At 47.3% G+C, this 19,368-nt stretch overlaps 1 protein-coding gene across 1 annotated transcript in view; it reads left to right on the top strand.

The window, feature by feature from the left end:
* The window catches only part of LOC119952914 (protein HID1-like), a 208,756-nt gene that overhangs the window by 9,498 nt on the left and 179,890 nt on the right, over window positions 1-19,368 (top strand). The gene's annotated exons all lie outside the window — the stretch shown is intronic.

The following is a 19,368-nucleotide window of genomic DNA, read 5'->3' as shown; positions in this document are numbered from 1 at the left end:
AAAGAGACTCCAGGATGGTATGTTGCCTCCCTGGTGCCAGGGTCCAGGATGTCTCCGAATGGGTAGCGGGCATCCTGAAGGGGGAGGGCAAACAGGCAGAGGTCTTTGTACATATTGGTACTAACGACATAGGCAGAAAGGGACACATGAGGTCCTGCAGCAGGAGTTCAGGGAGCTAGGCAGAAAGTTAACAGACAGGACCTCTAGGGTTGTAATCTCGGGATTACTCCCTGTGCCACGTGCCAGTGAGGCTAGAAATAGGGAGATAGAGCAGCTAAACATGTGGCTAAACAGCTGGTGTAGGAGGGAGGGTTTCCGTTATCTGGACCACTGGGAGCTCTTCCGGGGCAGGTGTGACCTGCATAAGAAGGACGGATTGCATCTAAACTGGAGAGGCATAAATATCCTGGCCGCGAGGTTTGCTAGTGTCACATGAAAAATGAAAATCGCTTATTGTCACGAGTAGGCTTCAAATGAAGTTACTGTGAAAAGCCCCTAGTCGCCATATTCCGGCGCCTATTCGGGGAGGCTGTTACGGGAATTGAACCGTGCTGCTGGCCTGTTTGGTCTGCTTTCAAAGCCAGCGATTTAGCCCAGTGTGCTAAACAGCCCCTGGGAGGATTTAAACTAGTATGACAGGGGCTGGGCACTGGAGCAATAGGTGAGAAGGTGAAAGCATTGAGGGAGAACTGGGGAATAGGGCCAGTATGGCTCTGAGGCAGAGCAGACCGGGAAATATTGCTGAACACAGCGGGTCTGGTGGCCTGAAGTGCATATGTTTTAATGCAAGAAGTATTACGGGTAAGGCATATGAACTCAGAGCTTGGATTAGTACTTGGAACTATGATGTTGTTGCCATTACAGATACCTGGTTGAGGGAAGGACAGGATTGGCAGCTAAACGTTCCAGGATTTAGATGTTTCAGGCGCGATAGAGGGGGATGTAAAAGGGGTGGCGGAGTTGCGCTACTAGTTATGGAGAATATCACAGCTGTACTACAGGAGGACACCTCAGAGGCAGTGAGGCTATATGGGTAGAGATCAGGAATAAGAAGGGTGCAGTCACAATGTTGGGGTTTACTACAGGCCTCCCAACAGCCATTTTGGAAAAGAGTAAAAACAACAGGGTTGTTGTGATGGGAGACTTCAACTTCCCAAATATTGACTGGGACTCACTTAGTGCTAGGGGCTTAGATGGGGCAGAGTTTGTAAGGAGCATCCAGGAGGGCTTCTTAAAATAATATGTAGATAGTCCAACTAGGGAAGAGACTGTACTGGACCTGGTATTGGGGAATGAGCCCGGCCAGGTGGTAGAAGTTTCTGTAGGGGAGCATTTTGGGAACAGTGACCACAATTCAGTAAGTTTTAAAGTGCTGGTGGACAAGGATAAGAGTGGTCCTCGGGTGAATGTGCTAAATTGGGGGAAGGCTAATTATAACAATATTAGGCGGGAACTGAAGAACCTAGATTGGGGGTGGATGTTTGAGGGAAAATCAATATCTGACATGTGGGAGGCTTTCAAGTGTCAGTTGAAAGGAATTGAGGACCGGCATGTTCCTGTGAGGAAGAAGGATAAATACGGCAAATTTCAGGAACCTTGGATAAAAACCTTCGTCAAAAAGAAAAAGGAGGCATTTGTCAGGGCTGGAAGGCTGGGAACAAATGAAGCCTGTGTGGAATATAAGGAAAGTAGGAAGGAACTTAAGCAAGGAGTCAGGAGTGCTAAAAGGGGTCACGAAAAGTCATTGGCAAATAGGGTTAAGGAAAATCCCAAGGCTTTTTACACGTACATAAAAAACAAGAGGGTAGCCAGGGAAAGGGTTGGCCCACTGAAGGATGGGCAAGGGAATCTATGTGTGGAGCCAGAGGAAATGGGCGAGGTACTAAATGAATACTTCGCATCTGTATTCACCAAAGAGAAGGAATTGGTGGATGTTGAGTCTGGAGAAGGGTGTGTAGATAGCCTGGGTCACATTGAGATCCAAAAAGACGAGGTGTTGGGCATCTTGAAAAATATTAAGGTAGATAAGTCTCCAGGGCCTGATGGGATCTACCCCAGAATACTGAAGCCTCTAGAGAGGAAATTGCTGAGGCCTTGACAAAAATCTTTGGATCCTCACTGTCTTCAGGTGATGTCCCGGAGGACTGGAGAAGAGCCAATGTTGTTCCTTTGTTTAAGAAGGGTAGCAAGGATAATCCAGGGAACTATAGGCCAGTGAGCCTTACGTCAGTGGTAGGGAAATTACTGGAGAGAATTCTTTGAGACAGGATCTACTCTCATTTGGAAGCAAATGGACGTATCAGTGAGAGGCAGCATGGTTTTGTGAAGGGGAGGTCGTGTCTCACCAACTTAATAGAATCTTTTGAAGAGGTCACAAAGATGATTGATGCAGGTAGGGCAGTGGATGTTGTCTATATGGACTTCAGTAAGGCCTTTGACAAGGTTCCTCATGGTAGACTGGTACAAAAGGTGAAGTCACACGGGTCAGGTGTGAGCTGACAATGTGGATACAGAACTGGCTAGGTCATAGAAGACAGAGAACAGCAATGGAAGGGTGCTTTTCTAATTGGAGGGCTGTGACTAGAGGTGTTCCGCAGGGATCAGTGCTGGGACCGTTGCTGTTCGTAGTATATATAAATGATTTGGAGGAAAATGTAACTGGTCCGATTAGTAAGTTTGAATACGACACAAAAGTTGGTGGTATTGCGGATAGCGATGAGGACGCTCAGAGGATACAAGAGGAATTAGATCGTTTGGAGACTTGGGTGGAGAGATGGCAGATGGAGTTTAATCCGGACAAATGTGAGGTAATGCATTTTGGAAGAATGCAGGTAGGGAATATACAGTGAATGGTAGAACCCTCAAGAGTATTGACAGTCAGAGAGATCTAGGTGTACAGGTCCACAGGTCACTGAAAGAAGCAACACAGGTAGAGAAGGTAGTCAAGAAGGCATATGGCATGCTTGCCTTCATTGGCCAGGGCATTGAGTATAAGAATTGTCAAGTCATGTTGCAGCTGTACAGAACCTTAGTTAGGCCACACTTGGGGTATAGTGTTCAATTCTGGTCGCCACACTACCAGAATGATGTGGAGGCTGTAGAGGGGGTGCAGAAGAGATTTACCAGGATGTTGCCTGGTATGGAGGGCATCAGCTATGAGGAGAGGTTGAATAAACTTGGTTTGTTCTCATTGGAATGATGGAAGTTGAGGGGCAACCTGATAGAGGTCTACAAAATTATGAGGGGCATCGACAGAGTGGATAGTCAGAGGCTTTTCCCCAGGATAGAGGGGTCAATTACTAGGGGGGGCACAGGTTTAAGGTGCGAGGGACAAGGTTTAGAGGAGGTGTACGAGGCAAGTTTTTTTACACAGAGGGTAGTGGGTACCTGGAACTCGCTGCCGGAGGAGGTGGTGGAAGCAGGGATGATAGTGACATTTAAGGGGCATCTTGACAAATACATGAATAGGATGGGATTAGAGGGATACGGACCCCGGAAGTGTAGAAGATTGTAGTGTTGTCGGGCAGCATGGTCGGCACATGCTTGGAGGGCCGAAGGGCCTGTTCCTGTGCTGTACTTTTCTTTGTTACTTGTTCTTTGACAGCTGAATTGATCCGTGACACTAGGATTGATGCTATCCCAGTCCATAGTGACACTAGGATTGATCCCTATCCCAGTCCATAGTGGCACCAGGATTGATTCCTACCCCAGTCCATCATGACACAGGATTGATCCCCACCCCAGTGCATAGTGACACTACGATTGGTCCCTATCCCAGTCCATAGTGACACTACGATTGATCCCTATCCCAGTCCATAGTGATACCAGGATTCATAGAATCATTGAAGAATCAAAGAATACCTGAAGTACCCATTTGGCCCATCGACTCTGCACCATCCCACTAAAAGAGCACCTGACCTAGGTCCCCACCCAGTAACCCCAAAGAACCTGTTGATCCCTGGTAATCCCTGCTAATCTACCTATCTGCACATCTTTGGACTGGGAGGAAACCAGAGCACCTGAAGGGAACCCACGCAGACACATGCAGAAAGTGCAAACTCCACCGTCACCCAAGACAGGAATTGAACCCGCGTCCCTGATGCTTTGAGGAAGCAATAATAACCACTGTGCCACCATGCCAGTCTACAGTGACACCAGAATTGATCTGCATTTCAGTCCACAGTGACACCAGGATTGATCCCCAATTCAGTCCACAGTGACACCAGGATTGATCCCCATTTCACTCCACATTGACACCATGATTGATCCCCAATTCAGTCCACAGTGACACCAGGATTGATCCCCAATTCAGTCCACAGTGACACCAGGATTGATCCCCAATTCAGTCCACAGTGACACCAGGATTGATCCCCAATTCAGTCCACAGTGACACCAGGATTGATCCCCAATTCAGTCCACAGTGACACCAGGATTGATCCCCATTTCAGTCCACAGTGACACCAGGATTGATCCCCATTTCACTCCACAGTGACACCAGGATTGATCCCCAGTTCCGTCCACAGTGGCACCAGGATTGATCCCCATTTCAGTCCACAGTGACACCAGGATTGATCCCCATTTCAGTCCACAGTGACACCAGGATTGATCCCCATTTCACTCCACAGTGACACCAGGATTGATCCCCATTTCAGTCCATAATGACATGAGTATGGATAGGCTAGCAGTGTGGGTTTCATACTATTGGCCTGATCACTGGGCTAGATTTTCCCAGTTGATTTGCAATTCCTTCACTCTCCATTTTGAGCTGGGAAGTGGCCATGGCCATCAGGTTCAATCTTCTTCGTAATGGCCAATTAAGGGTGCCAAGTGGACCATGGAATCAGAAGGTCGAATAGGAGAGCTGGCAGCTATCTCCAGCTGGCAGCGGGATAGTTGAGCGCTGCTGGGGCAGACAGGAGACCACGAGGGGTGCCTCAGCATGAAGGGACTCTCCGATGCCTACTTATTCTACATTGAAGAAGGTCACAGCAGGTAGGGCAATGAAGAGTGGAATTCTCACCTGAGGATACCGAGGCTCGAATACCCCTGGTCTCTGCCAAATGCTGCCTCCAGTGAGCTGGAAAACACTGCATTTGGGGGAAGTGGCTCCGACTGTGGTAAAATCCCATCTCCATCAGAAGACATTAAGTGACCTAATTAGTTGCCCTTATTGTTGCAGTGGCTGCTGTCTTTTTTCCTCAAATAGCCCAGTGAAGTTCTCCTGGAAATAGGAATGCATCAAGGAGTTGTCCGAATGTACCTTCCCCCTATTTTCCCAGCCCACACTCAACCCTCCAACCCTGTCTCTAATATTTGAAATTGTGTTCTTGATGCCCTCATCAGACAAAATGGTCTCTCTCTATCTACCCAAATGAATCCTCTATCATTTTAAACAGTTTGGCCAGATCACCTGTCAATCTAGTAAACTCAGGAAGATATTTTTCCTCTCCATGACCTCAGTAACCATCTAATTCTCTGAAAGTTCTGAGCGACAGCACACAGATAGAGGCATTGCAAAGCGGTGACACAATTTATATCGATCAATGTTCGACAAAATATTAGTTTGCCTGCACAAAAGAGAAAATGCTGGAAAATATCAGCAGGTCTGGCAGCATATGTAGGGAGAGAAAAGAGCTGGCGTTTCGAGTCCAGATGACCCTTGGGATCATCTGGACTTGAAACATAGCTCTTTTTTCTCCCTACAGATGCTGCCAGACTTGCTGAGATTTTCCAACATTTTCTCTTTGGTTTCAGATTCCAGAATCTGCAGTAATTTGCCTATATTTGTTTGGTTGCCCCAGCCCTACTCCCAGGCTTGGGACTACACCTCACCCAGAGACATGCCACTCGTTCAGGATACAGAAGGTGATCAGACTGGATTTATCAGGCTGACTCGGAATAGTCATTCTGCTAAAAGTTTGAATAATGGCTCCCCATGGCCTGTGCAACCCTGAGCACCCATAGACAAGGGAGGCCCCACATTTCAGTTCAGTCAGGATATTAAGGCCATTATAAAAAAGCAGACAAAAGAGTTCAAAAGCAAAGAAATTGTTAAACTTGTGCACAAATTTGACTGGACCAAACTTTGGAGTGTAATGCCCAGTTCTGGTCTCTTTATTATGGAAAGGATTTGAAGGCATTGGAGTAACTTTTCACAGTAACTTCATTGAAGCCTACTCGTGACAATAAGCGATTTTCATTTCATTTTTCAAGTGAAAAAAGCCATACAACGATGATGCCGGAGCTGACAGGCCATACGTGTCAGGAAAGATTGAACGGGCAGGGACATATTTTTCTAGAAAAGTAAGACTGAGGAGTGACCTCAGAGAAGGGATTTGGAACGCTGAACTTGATGTTTCACTTGTTGTGGAGTTCAAAACTAGAAGGTTATCAGTATAAAATAATTACTGATAAATCCAACAGGGAATTTAGGAGATATTCAGTTACTCTGAGAATGGTGAGAATGTGGAATTTACTACCCCTAGGGAATGGTTGTTGCAAATAGTTCAGACATATTTCTGGGGAAGATTGATAAACATTCAAGAGGGAAAGGAATGGATGGGCATGCTGATAGGCTGAGATGAAATAGGGTGGGAGGAGGCTCGTGTGCAGTATAAACATCAACAGAGACTAGTTGGATTAATAACCTAGTTCTGCTGAGTTTGATAAGCCTGTTTGCACTGAGTGATCGAGGTTGTTGCTCCAGGGATCAGAGACATCACTCATTGTTCTTGCTTCTGATTAGTGGCCAATGACCCAGCTGAACAATGTCATTTGAGGAAAAGATTATGGGCTATGCTGTTACCTCTCATGGTCAATAGCCCATTGATGATGTTTGTCGAGGCTTTCACAATCGCCACAACAGGCACAAGAGCCTTGGCAGCCCAGGACTATAAAGTGGTCATAATTGTATTCACTGGCAGCAATTGGTCAGGTTTCGAGGCACATAAAATATTGTTGGAAAGTTGAAAGATGCCAGATTTTCACTGGAATACCAAAATGTGCCAAGAATGATAAGAGGCTTGGGCTCCCTTCAGTCTGTAAACATCAGAAATGTGATTGGGCACTGCCCCATTGTTTCTGACACATTTAAAGGACGATAGAAAGACTTTCATTTATAGAGTACTTTTCATGACCTCAAACATTGTAAAGTGCCAGCTCAACCATGTGGAGATATTCCACTTGTTCTTTACCAGATGTTCAGCCTCCAGAAAAGAAACGCCCCTATTGGTATGTTGGTTCACTTAACCTTAACTACAGTGTAGGAGGCTTCCGGTGAAGGCTATGAGGGGGTAAGTCGCACATTTGGTGGCTCTCACTCTGGTCGGACTTTTGGACCTTTTCCCCCAACTTTTTTGTGCTTTTGAGCGCTGGATCTGAAGGCATAGGCACTCAGGCACTGACTCCAGATATAGGTGTATGGAATTAAGAAGTAGAAATAATCATAAACAGTTGAAGAAGTGGGCAATGTGGAGGCTGCTGCTGAGGACAATATGGCCAATGTCCGGACCCCGGTGCAGACAGCCCAGCCAACAACAGAGCATCTGTTGAGTCATCCAAGAGGGCTTCACCGCGCCAAAACGGGACATTTTAGACCCGATCCAGAAATCAATCGAGCGCCTGGAGCACAGGCTGGACGCCCAGGATTGGATGATCCAGAAGCTGGAGAAGGCGCTGGAGGGGCAAGAAGATAACCAAACGGTGGTGGAGGTGGAGATGGGGAGGCTGAAAGACCAACAAAAAATGCTTCTGGAGAAGGTGGAGGACGTGGCAAATAGGTCACGTCGGCAGAATTTAAGAATCGTTGGTCTCCCGGAGGGGGCTGAGGGACTGGATGCTGCTGTGTAAGTGGCAGACATGTTCCAGAAGCTGTTGGGGAATGATGTCTTCCCTCACCCGTTGGAGGTGGACAGGGCACACAGAGCGCTGGCGAGGCAGCCCCGAGTGATGGCGGTCAGGTTCCACAGGTTCCTGGACAAGGAGCGGGTGCTACAGGGGGCCAAGCGCACGTGGAGCTGCAATTGGAACAGTAGTGTCTTGCGCATCTACCAGGACCTGAACGTGGAGGTGGCCAGAAGGAGGGCAGGCTACAGGCAAGTCAAAGAGATTCTGTTCAAGAAGCAGGTGCAGTTTGGGCTGCTATACCCAGACGAGGGACAGCACCATTATTTTTAGGAGCCCAAGGACACGATGGACTTCGCCAAGAGAGAAGGGCTGGTGCCGAACTGAGGACTTTTGGACTTAAGTTTAAAAAGTTATTGAGTGATGTTTATATGCTTTTCTTGTTTCTTGTTTTTTTCTTCTGGATTTGAGATTTTGCTTGAGAAGAGGGAAGTTAAGGTATTTGGTGCTGGGGGCTTTTTGTGTTCTGATGGGGGCGGTTGGAAGTGCCTATTGCTTACTTCGTATCACTTGAATTGCACTAGTGTCGGGGTTTTCTTTGTTCCTTGTTTTTTTTCAGAGCAATTACTCGAGGATGGCTGGTTTGGGGAAGTTGTGTCGATGGGCAGGGGGGGGATGGGTCAGAGGGAACAATAAGTGGGAGACTTGTTGGCGCCGGTGTTGAGAGTCACCAGGCTAGCTGGATGAGCTGGTCTACGGAAGCCAGGTGGGGGGGTGCATATAGCTCATTTATGGCAAGGATTAGGTTACAGGGAGTTGTTGCTAGTGGGGGGGAGGGGTGTAGTTGATCTGCTGACAAGGGAGGGTAACATGGAGGAGGTCGGAGGTGGGGGCTGCCAGGAGACGGTCCAGGGGAGGTGCGACACGGGGCTGGGGGCCGGCCCAAGAAAGGAGATGACTGATCTGCTGGGGGGGGGGCACAGTACGGTGCTCCCCAACCAGGCTGATCACCTGGAATGTTAGAGGGTGAAACGGGCCGGTAAAGAGGGCACGTGTGTTCGCGCATCTGAGGGCGCTGAAGGGGGATGTAATTATGCTTCAGGAGACTCATCTGAAAGTAGCTGACTAGGTCAGGTTAAGGAAGGGCTGGATTAGCCAGGTCTTCCACTCGGGGCTGGATACTAAGACCAGAGGGGTCGCCATTTTGGTTAACAAACGGGTGCAATTTGAGGTGGGTAGCACAATTTCGGATGGGGGAGGTAGATTTGTCATGGTGAGTGGCAAGCTCGAGGGGGTGAGGGTAGTTTTAGTCAATATATATGCCCCAAATTGGGATGACCTGGACTCACACAGGCTGATTATGGGAGGTGATTTTAACACAGTCCTTGACCCCGGCCTGGACCGGTCGTGTTCAAAAACGGGTAGGGTTCAGGCAATGACAACGGAATTGAGGGGGTTCATGGAGAAAATGCGGGGGAGGGGGGGGGGGGGGGGGGGGGGGGGGGGATTTGACCCATGGAGGTTAGTCGGCCGACGGGGAAGGAGTTTTTGTTCTATTCACATGTCCATAAGGTGTATTCCCGAATCGATTTTTTCATCATGAGCAGGGATTTGCTGGTGGGGGTGACGGACGTAGAATATTCGGCGATCACTATTTCGGACCATGCTCCACATTGGCTTGATCTGTAGGTCTGTAAGGAAAGCTTTCAGGGCCCACAATGGAGGTTAGAGGTTGGACTGTTGGCAGACGAGGCGGTGTGAGAGAGGGTGAGGAAATGTATGGAAAACTACCTGCAGGTCAATGATACAGGAGAAGTATCAGCTGCGGTGCTCTGGGAGGGGCTGAAGGCAGTGGTGAGAGAGGAGCTGATCTTGATTCGAGCTCATAGGGACAGTACGGAAAGGGCAGAAACGGACCGACTGGTAAAGGAGGTGTTACAGACAGACAGGAGATATGCGGAGACCCCGATAGGAGATATGCGGAGACCCCGAGGGTAGAGCTATTGAGGGAACTACAAAGGCTACGGAGTTCGGGGTGTTGTCCACAGGTAAGGCAGTAGAGCAGCTTAGGAAGGCGAGGGGCGCGATCTGCGAGCATGGGGAGAAAGCCAGTAGAATGCTGGCACGGCAACTGAGGAAGAGGGAGGCGGCTAGGAAAATAGGGAAGCTAGTCGACCGGGGTGGGGGTTTGGAAACTGTGGTAGGAGATCTGGCAGAGCTGAACAAGGTGTTTCGGGACTTCTACAGTAAGCTTTATACCTCTGAACCCCCCATGGGGCCGGAGGGGATGAGGTGCTTTTTGGACGGACTGACCTTCCCAAAAGTGGATAGGGGGTTAGTAGACAGGCTGGGGGCCCTGATTAGGGCCGAAGAAATATTGGAGGGCTTGAGGGCCATGCAATCGGGTAAAGCTCAGGGACCGGATGGGTATCCGGTGGAGTTCGATAAAAAGTTCTCTGAGATAGTGAAGCCGGTGCTGGTTTGGGTTTATAATGAGGCAAGAGACAGAGGGGTAAACCCCAATGATGTCACAGGCCACCATCTCCCTGATACTAAAACGGGACAAAGACCCAGAGGCATGTGGGTCCTATAGGCCGATCTCTCTGCTCAATGTAAATGCAAAATTACTGGCCAAGCTTTTGGCTTCCAGGATTGAGGACTGTGTGCCGGATATTATTATGGAAGACCAAACCGGGTTTGTCAAGGGCAGGCAGCTGTTTGCCAATCTAAGAAGGCTGCTAAATGTGATCATGATGCCCCCGGAGAGTAGGGAGATAGAGGTAGACGTGGCAATGGATGCCGAGAAGGCTGAGAAGGGCTGGTTTAGCTCACTCGGCTAAATCGCTGGCTTTTAAAGCAGACCAAGCAGGCCAGCAGCACGGTTCAATTCCCGTACCAGCCTCCCCGGACAGGCGCCGGAATGTGGCGACTAGGGGCTTTTCACAGTAACTTCATTGAAGCCTACTCGTGACAATAAGCGATTTTCATTCATTTTTCATTTCATTTTCATTTCATTTTCATTTGACCGGGTTGAGGGGGACTATTTATGGGATGTGTTGGGAAGATTTGGGTTTGGGGAGGGCTTTATCGACTGGGTTAGGCTGCTGTACCAGGCTCCGGAGGCTAGCGTAAGGATGAATAGGATGACGTCTGACTATTTTAGATTGCACCGGGGAACAAGGCAGGGGTGCCCCCTCTCCCCACTGCTGTTTGCGTTAGCAATAGAGCCACTGGCAATTGCTCTGAGAGCTTCTCGGGGTTGGAAGGGGCTGGTACAGGGGTGGGGTGGGGGGAGTGGAACAGTCTCGTTATACTCCGACAACCTGCTCTTATACGTCACGGATCTAGTGGCTGGGATGGATGGAATCATGGGAATCTTGAGGGAATTCGGCCGGTTCTCGGGGTATAAACTGAACATGGCAAAGAGTGAGTTGTTTGTAGTCCAGGCGAGGGACCAGGAGGGTCGGTTGAGGGGGCTGCCGTTTAGGTTAGTAGGGGATAGTTTCAGATACTTAGGGATACAGGTGGCGCGGGATTGGGGCCGGCTGCACAAGTTGAACTTATCCTGGTTGATAGAGCAAATGAGGGTCGAGTTCCGGAGGTGGGATGCGCTCCCACTGTCACTAGCGGGAAGAGTGCAGACGGTTAAAATGACGATCCTCCCGAGATTCCTGTTCGTATTCCAGTGTCTCCCCATTTTCATTCCGCGGTCCTTTTTCAAGAAGGTCAATAAATGATTATGGGATTTGTGTGGGCGGGAAATTCCCCACGGGTGAAGAGGGTGATGCTGGAGAGGAACCGAGGGGAAGGGGGGCTGGCGCTGCCAAACTTTAGTAATTGCTACTGGGCGGACAACATAGCTATGATAAGGAATTGGATGGTGGGTGCGGGGTCGGTTTGGGAGCGGATGGAGGCCGCTTCGTGCAGGGGCACCAGTCTGGCAGCCCTGGTTATGGCAGCCCTGGTTATGGCAGCCCTGGTTATGGCAGCCCTGGTTATGGCAGCCCTGGTTATGGCGTCCTGCCGCTCCCACCGGCGACTTTGCGGATATGGGGCCAATGGAGAAGGCACGTGGGGGAAGTGAGAGCTTCGGTTTGGTTCCCAATTTGCGATAATCACCGCTTTGCCCCAGGGAATATGGGCGGTGGGTTCCGAATATTGCAGAGGGCTGGGATTGAGAGGATGGGGGATCTGTTCTTAGAAGGGAGCTTCCCGAGTTTGAGGGCGCTGGAGGAGAAATTTGGGCTGGCGAAAGGGAATGATTTCAGGTACTTGCAGGTGCAGGACTTTCTATGCAGACAGATTCCATCCTTCTCACACCTGCCACTTAGGGGGATCCAGGACAGGGTGGGGGAGGGGAGGGTCTCGGATATATATGAAGAACTTATGGGGGCAGAGGAGACGCTGATCGAGGAGCTGAAGCTTAAGTGGGAGGAGGAGATCGGAGGTGGGATAGAAGAGGGCCTATGGGCGGAGGCGTTGAGCAGGGAAAACCCGACCGCAACATGCGCCAGGCTCAGCCTGATCCAAATCAAGGTCGTCCACCGGGTCCACATGACAGTGGCCCGGATGAGTAAATTCTTTGGACTGGAGGACAGGTGGGCCAGATGTGCGGGAGGACCAGCGAACATGTCCACATTTTCTGGACATGTCCAAAACTCAGGGGGCACTGGCAGGAATTTGCGGACGTTATGTCCCAGGTGCTGAAAACAAGGGTGGTGATGAGCCCGGAGGTGGCAATTTTTGGGGTTTCGGAGGACCCGGGTGTCCAGGAGGAGAGAGAGGCCGACGTTCTGGCCTTTGCTTCCCTGGTAGCCCGGCGACGAATACTGCTGGGATGGAGGGACTCGAAGCTCCCGAAGTCGGAGGCCTGGCTATCGGACATGGCGAGCTTCCTTGGTCTGGAGAAAATTAAGTTTGCTCTGAAAGGGTCACTGTCTGGGTTCGCCCGGAGGTGGCAACCATTTATCAATTTCTTCGCAGAAAATTAATCGTGAGCAGGAGGGGGAGGGGGTTAGGGCAATGTAGATTAGGGGGTTAGTTAGGCGGGGCCTTGTGGGAGGGGAGCTGGTTTTTGCACTGTGATTGTTCTTTGCACACTGTTTTGTACTGTTGCTGTTTACTATGCCAAAATGCCTCAATAAAATTGTTTATTTAAAAAAAACAAAAAACTATAGTGTAGGAATGTGTGCCTGTGCGGGCGTGTGCCTCTGCGCATTTGTCTCTGTCCCTATGTGTGTGTGTGTGTGCGTGTATGTTTTAACTTGATCCCTGCTGCAGTGACACCAGGACAGCAGACTGAATGTTCTAAGACAGTGGTTCCCACCTTTGGATTGCAGATCACTGGTACTGCGGGTAGTCAGTAGAAAATAATAATATAATTCCATGTACCTCGTATGTATCATAATCAATATATTATTATTCACAATTTGCTTAACGAACATCTTTGTCTAACATGATATGCAATGTGAGTGTGCATCATAAACTATTAGAAATAGTCGTGTTTATAATATCCGTTGATAGCAAGTTTGACTCCCGTCACCTGTTGGCTTTATAAAAATAATGTATAAAATGGCTTGCGTGCGTTGTGGTTTTGCAAAAGCTTCTGATAATGATCTATGGTCCACACAAAGGAAAAGGTTGGGAGTCGTTGTTGGCAAGAGTTCATTTGTAGCATGGCAGTGCCTACTTTGAGCATTGCACTGATCCTCTGGGCATATTACTGAAAGATTATATTGAGATTCTTGAAGGTACCAGGGCTGACTGGAAGTGACCTAAAAAAATGCTGAAAAATCAGGAATAAAATAGAATTTAAGATTTCTTTTAAACCTCTGCAGCCAGAGATTTTACTGGTGAAGTCAGCCAGCAGCTGCCCACTTGGGCCCACGTGTGTCTATGTGTGCATGTGTCTGTCGGCCTGTCTGTGTCATTGTGGCTCACTGTGAGATACAGTTCCTACAGGGTATGTCTCACCAACATTCAGCCAGTTCAGGCACAGAATTAGTTTGACTTACCGTGGCTGTGTTTCACAAGCTATGAGTGAAATTGGGTCAGTAAGGCGTGCGTATAATCAATCCAGAATTAAGCTCTAGAATTCCTTACCCAAACCTCAGCACCTCTCTCTCCTCCTTCATGACTCTTAAAACCTATCTCTGACTAAGCTGTAGGACATTTGTTCTAATAGTATCATAGCCCATGACAGTACAAAAGAAGGCCATTCTGCCCATTGAATGGTTCTTTCAATGAGCAATTAAGCTAATCCCATTTTCCATCTCTTACCCATAACCCTGCAGTTTTTTCTCCAAATATTTCTCCAGTTTCCTTTTGAATCCTATTATTGAACCTGTTTCCAACTCCCTGTCAGCAAAGCATTTGAAATCCTAACGAGTCGGTGCAAAGAAAGAGCCATGTTGTCTCTGGCTTTTTCCCAATCTGATTTTTGACCTCTCTGCTACTGGGAACAGTTTCTCTTTACTGAATTTATCTAAATCCTTTATGAATTAAAAAAAATTAATTTAGAGTACCCAATTATTTTTTTTACAATTAAGGGGCAATTTAGTGTGGCCAGTGCACCTAACCTGCACATCTTTGGGTCGTGGGGGTGAGACCCACGCAGACATGGGGTGAATGTGCAAACTCCACACGGACAGTGACCCGGGGACGGGATCGAACCCGGATCCTCGGCGTCGTAGGCAGCAGTGCTAACCACTGCACCACAGTGCCGCCCAACCCTTTATGATTTTAAACACCTCTGTCAGATGCCTTCTTAACCTTCTCTGCTCTCAATAGTAACAACCCCAGTTTCTGTCTATTCACATAACTGTAATCCCTCATACCTGGAACCATTCTGCTACTTGTAACCCCCTTCAGTGCCTTCCTAAAGTGTGGTGTTCAGAATTGGGCACAGCTGAGGTTGAACTGATGTTTTATAAAGGTTCAGCAGCATTTCCTTTTCTTTACCCTCTGCCTCTATTTATAAAGCTCAGAAGACAAAAGAAAATTGGATAAATACTTGGAGAAAAATCTGCAGGATTATGGGTAAGAGATGAGAAATGGGGCTAACTTGATTGCTCGTTGAAAGAACCAGTGCAGATTCAATTTGCAGAATGCCGCCTTTTGTACTATCGCGGGCTATGAAACTAATGGCTTTAGTATCATAGGCTTTGTTAACTGCCTGCCACTTTCAAACATTTGTCTCTCTACTTGCACCTCCGCTTGAACAATGTATCATTTCGCTTGGACTGTCTCTCCTCACTCATCCTACAGAAATTGCATCTCATCTGCTTTGCATTTCTATGTACACGTTGCACTTAATGTCTATCTGTGTGGTGATGGCTGGGTTAACTTCACATTGTTGGGGCTGTTAAATGTCATCATGAATGCCAAACACAGGGAGGGGGGGGGGGGGGGGGGGGTGTTATTTACTGAGTTAAGTTTACATCTGTATTTGTTGGTATAAAATCATACATGCCTCAATAAAATGTTTTTTAATAAAAGAATGACAAAAACAAGGATGAAACTTTGCACTAACTTCATGCTGGAGATTTACCCGTGTTTAGTGACCTTAAACTCGCTGGTGACTTCAAGTCATTTGCATGTGCAGCTTGTTTGTGGTTGAATTTACACCAATGAGAACTGACTTGGTTACTGAACTACGCATTTGAAAGACATTCAGCTCCTGAAGGTCTTGCTATCTGTCGTACAGCGTTCCTGCAGCCAACAATATAGATAACAAGTCTTATCAGTCGCAGCGTAATAATATTTCCCTAACAGATAGCCAAAGTTATTACTCCCAGTTGAATGTGGGCACAAAGCCATTTGGAGTTGTTCATTAACCAAAGAAAAACCCAACCCACAAGAATCACACATCCTATGTAATTGAGGACACAGCTGGAGTACGTCTGACCTCTTGCACTGGCTTCCGATTCATACCCAGAATAATTGTTAACGTTTTCAATCTTAAACCTGAACAATCTTTTCAAAAGGTTCAATCAGATTTTCTACAGTTTTAAAGGTTTGATTATAGATCTATTTGCAGTTACTTTGGTAGGAGATTAAGGAAAACTCACAGGATTAATCTCAGTTTGGAGAGTGTGGAGATTAGGGGTTTAGGGCCTGAATTTACAGAATGAAATTTGGCAAGTCGGTATGTGTTTCATTGGAGCAGATTGCCAGTGATTGCAAAGACTCTGTTTTCGACCATAGACAGCATAGAACATAGAACGATACAGCGCAGTACAGGCCCTTCGGCCCTCGATGTTGCATCGACATGGAAAAAATCTAAAGGCCATCTAACCTACACTATGCCCTTATCATCCATATGCTTATCCAATAAATTTTTAAATGCCCTCAATGTTGGCGTGTTCACTACTGTTGCAGGTAGGGCATTCCACGGCCTCACCACTCTCTGCGTAAAAACCCACCTCTGACCTCTGTCCTATATCTATTACCCCTCAATTTAAGGCTATGTCCCCTCGTGCTAGCCACCTCCATCCACGGGAGAAGGCTCTCGCTGTCCACCCTATCTAACCCTCTGATCATTTTGTATGCCTCTATTAAGTCACCTCTTAACCTTCTTCTCTCTAACGAAAACAACCTCAAGTCCATCAGCCTTTCCTCATAAAATTTTCCCTCCATACCAGGCAACATCCTGGTAAATCTCCTCTGCACCCGTTCCAAAGCTTCCACGTCCTTCCTATAATGAGGCGACCAGAACTGTACGCAATACTCCAAATGCGGCCGTACTAGAGTTTTGTACAACTGCAACATGACCTCATGGCTCCGGAACTCAATCCCTCTACCAATAAAGGCCAACACACCATAGGCCTTCTTCACAACCCTATCAACCTGGGTGGCAACTTTCAGGGATCTATGTACATGGACACCGAGATCCCTCTGCTCATCCACACTACCAAGAATTTTACAATTAGCCAAATATTCCGCATTTCTGTTATTCTTTCCAAAGTGAATCACCTCACACTTCTCCACATTAAACTCCATTTGCCACCTCTCAGCCCAGCTCTGCAGCTTATCTATGTCCCTCTGTAACCTGCAACATCCTTCCGCATTGTCTACAACTCCACCGACTTTAGTGTCGTCTGCAAATTTACTCACCCATCCTTCTGCGCCCTCCTCTAGGTCATTTATAAAAATGACAAACAGCAACGGCCCCAGAACAGATCCTTGTGGTACGCCACTCGTAACTGAACTCCATTCTGAACATTTCCCATCAACTACCACTCTCTGTCTTCTTTCAACTAGCCAATTTCTGATCCACATCTCTAAATCACCCTCAATCCCCAGCCTCCGTATTTTCTGCAATAGACGACCGTGGGGAACCTTATCAAACGCTTTACTGAAATCCATATACACCACATCAACTGCTCTACCCTCATCTACCTGTTCAGTCACCTTCTCAAAGAACTCGATAAGGTTTGTGAGGCATGACCTACCCTTCACAAAACCATGCTGACTGTCCCTAATCATATTATTCCTATCTAGATGATTATAAATCGTATCTTTTATAATCCTCTCCAAGACTTTACCCACCACAGACGTTAGGCTCACCGGCCTATAGTTACCGGGGTTATCTCTACTCCCCTTCTTGAACAAAGGGACCACATTTGCTATCCTCCAGTCCTCTGGCACTATTCCTGTAGCCAATGATGACCTAAAAATCAAAGCCAAAGGCTCAGCAATCTCTTCCCTGGCTTCCCAGAGAATCCTAGGATAAATCCCATCCGGCCCCGGGGACTTATCTATTTTCACAGAGATATGTGGATATAGTATTTTCCCCACTCCCCTAATTAAATAGCAGAAAGAAAGACTTGTATTTATATAGCACGTTTCATGACCACCTGATGCCTCAAAGCCCTTTGCAGCCAATGAGATACTTTATGAAATAAAAACAAAACGTTGGAAATACTCATCGGATCAGGTCGCGGCATGTGTGAACAAGGAAAAGTGTAGCACAGGAACAGGCCCTTCCGCCTGTGCCGACCACGTTGCCCGTTTAACCTAAAACCTTCTACACTTCCGGGGTCCGTATCCTCTATTCCCATCCTATTCATGTATTTGTCAAGACGCTCCTTAAACATCACTATCGTACCTGCTTCCAGCACCTGAAAAGCGAGTTCCAGGCACCCACTATCCTCTGTGTAATAAAACGTGCCTTGCACACCTCCCCAAAACTTTGCCCCTTGCGGGCAGCACGGTGGCCTAGTGGTTAGCACAACCGCCTCACGGCGCTGAGGTCCCAGGTTCGATCCCGGCTCTGGGTCACTGTCCGTGTGGAGTTTGCACATTCTCCCCGTGTCTGCGTGGGTTTCGCCCCCACAACCCAGAAATGTGCAGAGTAGGTGGATTGGCCACGCTAAAATTGCCCCTTAAGTGGAAAAAATAATTGGGTAATCTAAATTTTAAAAAAAAACTTTGCCCATTGCAATTTACGCCTATGTCCCTTTGTAATTAACTCTTCCACCCTAGGAAAAAAGCTTCTGACTATCCACTCCGTCCATGCCCCTCATAATTTTGTTGACAGAAACAGAATTATCGTTTCATGTCTGTGACCTTTCATCAGAACAGAATTGTTAATTCTGCTATTCTCTCCACCAGTGTTTTCTGTATTTATTTCCGATTCCAGCACGTGCAGCATTTTGTTTAAGTGTAGTCATTATTGTAATGTAAAGGAAACACAGCAACCAAGTTGTGTGCAGCAAAATTTCACAAACACTATCATAGAGTTATGTGGTAATGAACAGATAATCTGTTTTTACCTCCTTCTGTGAGCACGTGTAAGTATCCTGCCACCCAGAATCCACGTGATTATTCTGGGGTTACATACGAATTAGGAGCCGATTTAGGCCATTCAGCCCCTCGAGCCTGCTGTGACATTCAATAAGATCATCGTTGATCTGTTTGTGTTGAGTTCCACATTTCTATGTAACCCCAAATAACCTGTCATTTCCTTGTCTACAAGAATCTGTCTACCTCTGTCTTGCCTTCTGTTTCTGTCTTCACGATAGAGAATACAAAAAATATACCATGACCAAGTCTAATATAACCTGCTCTCTGGTTTGTTCCAGAATGCACTGCTCTAAGAAAATCTCAAAAGCCATAAACTCCTCATCCAAGTTATTACGGTCTGGCTATTAGAGGCTGGTTTAGCACAAGTGGGCTAAACAGCTGGCTTGTAATGCAGAAGAATGATGCCAGCAGGGTGGGTTCAATTCCCGTACCGGCCTCCCTGAACAGGCGCTGGAATGTGACGACTAGGGGCTTTTCACAGTAACTTAATTGAAGCCTATTTGTGACAATAAGCGATTATTATTATTATTATTATTATTATTACTGCCAAACTGATTTTTGGTTTTGGACAAAACTCGGCACAACATCGAGGGCCAAAGGGCCTGTTCTGTGTTGTACTATTCTATTAAAGTCACCCATGATTATTATCACAAGCACTGAATATTTCCTCTTGTATATTTTGCCCTACATTGTGGTTACTGTTAGGGGCCTGTAGACCTC

The sequence above is a fragment of the Scyliorhinus canicula genome, chromosome 18, assembly GCF_902713615.1.
Source record: "Scyliorhinus canicula chromosome 18, sScyCan1.1, whole genome shotgun sequence".
Lineage (NCBI taxonomy): Eukaryota > Metazoa > Chordata > Chondrichthyes > Carcharhiniformes > Scyliorhinidae > Scyliorhinus > Scyliorhinus canicula.
The sequence above is the reverse complement of the archived record's forward strand: the minus strand, read 5'-3'. Positions and strand labels throughout refer to the sequence as shown.